This window comes from Cupressus sempervirens, chromosome 1 (assembly GCF_028749045.1).
Source record: "Cupressus sempervirens isolate cs-2001-9-10 chromosome 1, ASM2874904v1, whole genome shotgun sequence".
Classification (NCBI taxonomy): Eukaryota; Viridiplantae; Streptophyta; class Pinopsida; order Cupressales; family Cupressaceae; genus Cupressus; species Cupressus sempervirens.
This window is the reverse complement of record NC_143118.1, coordinates 163,977,392-163,984,363: the sequence shown is the minus strand read 5'-3', so window position 1 is coordinate 163,984,363 and position 6,972 is coordinate 163,977,392. Positions and strand designations below refer to the sequence as shown.

The window sequence follows — 6,972 nt, the reverse complement described above, 5'->3', positions numbered from 1 at the left end:
CCTATCACAGAAAGAGGAAAAAATCTATTGATGCTTGAATTCATAGATCCATAGAAGAGGAAACATTCTTGATGAGAAAAAAGACAAATTTCTATTATCAAAAGTGAATTGGTTAATAATTACAAAGAGAGATTGTCTTGATAAAGGAGATCCAAACTCTAAAAAGGTCTAACGTAGGTTGTATAATAATAAAAAATAAAAGAATTAATTATTATATGCCTAAACTTTAGGTAAAGTAGACAAGAGTTAATTAGAAAATATCTAATTACTCTAACAACAACATCACAAGTTTCAGCACTATTGACATATTTTTTTGTTAACTTTTGCATAGCCTCCTACCAAAATGATTGGAAATTCTTTTTCTCCAATAAAATACTACGAGTACTGTTGACATTATTAGTACTACATATACATTTTACCATAATTATTTTTCAATTTGTTAATTCTTTTATCCATGAATTTAAACTTAGAAATTAACCCCTCTAGCAATCTCTTGGTTCCAACACAACATTGAATCATCTCAAACAAAGTTCACATCCATATATGCCCTCAATAAATAATAATTATACATATATGCCTCTTACTAATTACATATCTCTTTTTCATTAAAGCTTACTTCAAATTAAGTGTATATTATTATAAAAGTGCAATTTCAAAGTTTATCTTATGTTGGCTTTGATTCTTTATTTTAAGAAAACATTGTAGTAGATAATAAGTTCTTCTTTCAACTTCTCAAAGCGAAATTTCAACTTCTCACTCTGTATTCATAGCTATGATAGCATATTAATTGCTCCTAATTTAAAATACATAATTAAAATTCCTATCAATACTAAATATCATGGTTGTATTATTCTATAATTGTAAGTCAATGCAGACTTTGTTGCACTATGCATTAGGATATTCTTTCCAAAATATCTCTTGCACATACGCAACTGTTTGTTAGTAATTTTATTAAAGAAGAGAGCATGAAAAATCAGCAACTATTCTCTTGTCCTAAGAAAGAAAAGTGTCGGTTGCTGAATGGCCTAAACCCAAAAATAAAAATAAAGAAACAACAGCAGCTTTTGTGAGCAAAATAATCAAAACGGTTAGAATTCAAAAGAAAAAATAGGTGCCACATATTGAAAACAAAATCATCTGACATGCTACATTGTGAATTTGGATGAAATTTGTGCTCAACTCCATGTGAATGAGGGGTCAACGGACTACTGGTTTTCCATTCTGATCAAGTATGAAGATGGCGATGGTGATGTGGGAGGCGTACATCTAAAAGAGGTATACATTCCACATTCCATGTATTTCAATCTTTCTACATTCATTGTGTATACTAAACATTGATCAATCAAGATTCACAATAGAAAAAGCTACTCAAAATTATGAAGGATGTTGGTCTTAGTATGATCTCATATGCTTCATCTAAGCTTCGCCCACTGAATTCGTTGGTTTTGTGGATGTATGGAAAGTGCAGGCGGGGTCAGGGAGTTGGATGGAGATGAGGCATTTGTGGGGAGTGAACTGGTGTTTGTTAGGAGGGCCATTGAAGGCGCCATTCTCACTACGAGTAACATCTCTTTCCTCCAACAGAACACTCTCTGCCAGAGATATCATCCCACACAACTGGTTTCCCACCGCCACATACAAATCACGCCTCAACTTTGACAAGGGAAAAAAACTTCAAGTTGGTTTCCGTGTAAACGAGGAATCCACACTTACAGAGGGAGTTTGTTTGTTAGTTTGGTAGTTAAGATTGGAGTGTGAACATAAGAAAAATAAAGAAATGGAACGTAAGAAATAATCCCAACAATAAGAAAAACCTATAGATGACTCCAGAAAGATCGACCTGCACAAGGTAAATTCTGAGTTCATTAGCAACTAATTGCACCGCAACTCTCGAACCAACACCACTTTCAAAAGCATGCGTCAAATCTTCCTGACAATGTTTCCATTTCCCACTTTTCTGCCAAATTTGTGATGTTTAATGAAGAACCAGTCTTTTCCCTCAAGTCCAATACAACAGCAGAATTTGTTAAGATTTCAGTTTAATTTCTCTCAATCTAATTAATCGTCTGACCAGATTTTTCTCAGTTGCTAATTAATCCTCCGAAAATAGCAGTACTGAAAAGGAAGTTGTGGATTTTTCATTAATGGCAGCAGTACTGAAAAGGAAGTTGTGGATTAAAACAGCAGTACTGAAAAGGAAGTTGTGGATTTTTCAATAATGGCAGCAGTACTAAAAAGGAAGTTGTGGATTTTTCATTAATGACAGTAGTAGAAAAAGAAACTTTCTATTGCTGTGATCAAGAGAGGCAACTTACCATTGCTATAAAATGGTCATTTACAGTTTCAAATTAAGAACAAATCTTTTCTATAGCATCGCATCCCAAAAAAAAATCAGGAAATACCTTGTGCAAATTTCAAAACAGGGGAATGGCATTCGCTAAGGAGATAATGAGAAGAGTTGTGAATCTGGTCTGCCATCTTATGAAAGAATTTGTCGTCAAATGCTTCAACTATGCCTTCAAAAGGCAAAATTTTGAACAAGTTGAGGAAGAAAAAAATCTGCAAAATGTAGAGCAAGAACAAAGGGAAAAGGAAAGGAGAGATTATGCCACCCCTCTTCCTATCAAATTAGCTAAAGAATACATGGCGGTGCAGCATAATTTGGTAAAGAACCCAACAGAGTCTCAAATTACAGATGAGCCTAAGGTCAGAATCCGTATTTTCCCAAAAAAAAGGATTTACCATTTTTTCTTATGATTTTTTCTCTTTGATTTTGGTTTTCAAGGTATTATGTTGTTTATTAACAGGATACTATTTTTGAAAAGAAGAAACCAACACAATCTCTAATTGCAGATGAACAAAAGGTAAGAATCTGTTTTCCACCAAACAAAAATTACTGAGGTTTTTATGGTTCACTTTGATTTGGGTTTTCAAGATTAACTTTTGTCTATTAATGTGATATAATTTTAGAAGAAGAGTAGCTGGTTTTTCAGAGATCCCATGAGGGGGAGGAATCGACAAAGGGCCAACTTTTATATCTCATTGGGTAATGCTAATTTTATTTTATTTGATTCAACGAGTTAAAATAGTTAAACTTTGTTGATTCAATCTAATGAATTCGTTACTATTACATGCAGCTAAATCAAGATCTAAATCAGCAGCTCATTTCCAATTGCTATGCCAGTCAATTCATAAATTGGAGCGATTGGAGTGGCAGTAGTCACTTTCGAAGAAAAGTGTCAAGCTACATCAAATTTCCTGTGTATACAATTACAGAGACATGTTAAAAGGCTATCCTCCGTGAAATGTTGAACAGTTTTGAGTTTTAAAATAGTCATAAATTGTATGGTACGACGACCAGGTCCATTGAGGTCTACTATCATGCATAACCTAGGAAACCCCCAAATTCCACATGTCATGCATAATCTTTTTTTTGTGCTAATATTTACGCCTCCATTCGATTCGATTCGAGTCGTAGATTTGATATTTTAATTCTCGACTGGAATCATTTGCTCTGAAAAGACTCTCTATAGCTCCACAATGTCGGGCAAATATTTGACAAGGCATCTTAAAACTCCACCAACTGCAGTCTAATTATACAAATGATAATATTTTCCTTTGTGATTTTGGAATCCACCGTCAACTACGTTTGTATCATGTTTAAGATTGATATAGCATAATTTTTGGTTTTGATAGTATAGAATTTTAATTGATATTTCGAATCATTTTCCTAATGATCAATTAAAAATATACAATTAAAATCAAAATCATCGTAAATATAGTGTGTGAATTGTAAAAAGTAATGATGCCTGCAACTATGATTAGGAATATCAAATAGCATACACTGTTAGTTGCCTCTGCTTAATTCCAAGAATCTGTTCTTTGTCAGAATTGAATGAAAATATATTCTATTTACATTAAATATTAGTATTTTTGGTGGCGCACCGTATGGTGTGGCTATAAATATCCCTCAGTTGGACAAATCTGTGTTCATTTTATTTACATTTTTATTTTAGATCTAGCGTGCAATGAACTCAATACCAAGAAATGTGGTTCATACTTACAGTAGAATTCTCTGAATGTCAAAACAGATTTGTCCAAACATTGCTTGACTAAATTGCTTGGTGTCACAACCCACTCCATCTGAATTCCAAATAACTCAAAAATTCTCTGCTACGTGGATTCATTTTCTTGAACTATGAAATTATGTTAACTAATTTAATTATGTATTGGAGATAATGAGTCAATTGCTATAAAAAAGAATTGGTTACATAACTAAGAAAATAATTTTACAACCGCTCTAACGGATGGAGAAGAACATGAAGACATCTGAAAGGGAAAGGGGATTATGACAGCAGCAATTTAATCTGGGATAACAAAGGTGCTTGGGGAAGAAATTCTTTTTTGGTGAGATGCATGGGAATGATGACTAGTGGAACACAAGGTTCCACTCCCATTTACTGCAAAATGCAATGATTGTCATCAAGATTTTTGATCATCACGGCAATGGATGTCATGGTAGTGCAATGGATTTATCTCAGGAGGTCTTTGAGACAATCACCATTCTTGCAGTTAGAGAAGTTTACATTGATTTTGAACTTTGCTCACTTAGTGTTGAAGGGAACTCGAGGCACAGGAAGGAGCTAGAGGAGAAAATGACATTCAAGAAAGGAATAGCGTTATTTACCAGGTTTTCCTATATTCACACTATTTACTAATCTGAATTCTTTAAGTGCGATTAAGTGAAAAAGATTATATTAGGTATACTAGATATGGTCTTTGATTACTGGCATAAGCATTATTGAATTTGAAATGGACTGCTTGTCAAGCATTGTTTCATCTATATAAATTGCTCTATAGAATATCTATTTTAACCATCATTAGGAACCCTTGGCATAAGGTATTGTACCATGGTTGAAAACATATCACAGTAGTTCCATAGTTAGGATTTCTATTTAGATAAAAATAAAAAAATAAAAACTTGTCTGATTATGCCTTCGCATACTTTTGGAGTGCCCAAATTCTTATGAGGGAGGCTATACTTGTAAATTCTTGACTCTTTAGGGAAGCATCCAAATCAAGATTATATACCAATTACATGAACCATACCTGTAGATCCCAAGTTCTTTAATGTGTGATCTCTCATTATTTTTTGGGAAATTTATTGTGAGTTGCATGAGCATTGGGTTGAAATAAATATAATGTTGGTGTCTTTCATTTACTCACATGCGTTGTCTGAATCCATACATTACCACTGCAACTCGGTGAATATCTTTTTCTATAATACTATAAAGATTGTGATATAAATACTGCCAATTGGAACAATAAAAAGGAAAGTCCATTTATAAGTCAACATAACTTGACCTGAAGAAGCTCTCTCTCTACTAATTCTACACCTTTCTTGTTTGCAAGTTTGCAGAACTTTAGTGTTAGGTCTTTTATTGCACTGCTTTGCATACATTTTGTCTAAGTTTTGTTTTGAGTTGAACCATTAAATTGGTTTCCTTAGATCAAGTCTCAATAGGTGTAACTTTCCTTAAGTTGTGCCAATTTCATCAAAAACATTGTATGGGATAGTCTACACCTTTATGACTATAGAGATTGCAAACTAAGCTCTATTCTTTAGTTTTCTTCTTGTGTGGTGTGTTTATAGTTGTTTTTACCTTGGAATAATGCTATTTTATGGATGAAAGCTCATAATGATTTAGGAGTTTTAAATATGTTTTTGTCTTCTTTGTTATTAAGAGGAAATGGAACTTTGGTTTAAGTGTATCTTTCAACCTCAGCAGTCTCATTTTGTCTCTCTGAATTCTGTATTGTAAAATTGTGTATTGTGAGTTTCTCAGAGATGAGATGCTTTAGTAGGTGAAGACTTTTAGTCTTTCATTGCTACCGACTGCTAGAAAACGTTAGTCAAACATTTTCTTTGGTCCTTTTGTAAAGCACATTGTTAATCATCCACATGTTGCATGAATTTCCTCATTAGTCTTTGTTACTTTAAATCCAATGTTGAGGTCTGGCTGCCCAAGTTAATCTCTATGGCACTTTGTGCATTGATAATAATATTTTCTTAGTGTAGATGAGCACAAGTTCTGTATAAAATTTCTCTGTGGATCTATAAGCCTCAGTACTGGATAGCTTTTGCCTTCTGCTTGATGTTGATTTTAAATTAGTGGTAGATAGCCTGAAATTTATATAGAATTTCTTGGTGGATTTGTGGACCTGTTCTTGCTTAACAAAGATTCCTAAATGCTAGTTACAGCACCGTAATGCAAATGTGATTTACTTGATATAATTGTGGATATCAACAATCCAATCTTGTCGATTTTTTTTCGGGAATAACATGCTAGGCATATTAATGACACAAAAGAGTCCATTGTTAGCTATGTGACTAACTTAATCTAAGCATATTTATAACATATGTCAATAGAGAATTGTTGGTAATCCTTGTATGTTGATGAGTATATGGTTCAATTCAAGGTTGAATAAACCATTTTATGTTTTATTTTCTTTATAAATGATGGAGATGGGACTGAAATGCTAAAGTGATAACTAAGAAAATGTTGCTTTGTTATCTTGTTGACCGATGAATGTTCCTACATTATTTGTGTAGCACAATTCCATTACTCTTCTAAGTTTTACTTGTTTAGACTCTCTCGTTGCTGGGATGGGTATCTTTCATGTCAGGAAGGATTTCAGGGAAGCTTAATAGCTTCATGGTAGGGTGGTAAAAGCACTCCTACAATATTCTCCCCCTTGTTTCTTAGGCAGGTTCTGGAGCTCCTTACAACTTGGTCATCACGGTTAGACCACCTAGTATCTGGTATTCAGTACTGGTAAATCTGGTAATGAATTTACAATTTTCTTTTAATTTGAGTATTTATGTGTATGTATCATTTTAATTAAAGTCAATGATAGTTAATTAACTCATGTTGACGAGTCAATATTCAAAAGACTTTGACTCCTGTTGAT

At 33.4% G+C, this 6,972-nt stretch overlaps 1 pseudogene across 1 annotated transcript; it reads left to right on the top strand.

The window, feature by feature from the left end:
- The first annotated feature begins 1,186 nt into the window (after positions 1-1,186).
- LOC149576660 (expansin-B3 pseudogene) lies at positions 1,187-1,760 on the top strand (annotated as a pseudogene). The gene is made up of 2 exons (XR_016361900.1): positions 1,187-1,275; positions 1,469-1,760. The product of XR_016361900.1 is annotated as an expansin-B3 pseudogene (transcript).
- The last annotated feature ends 5,212 nt before the right edge of the window (positions 1,761-6,972 follow it).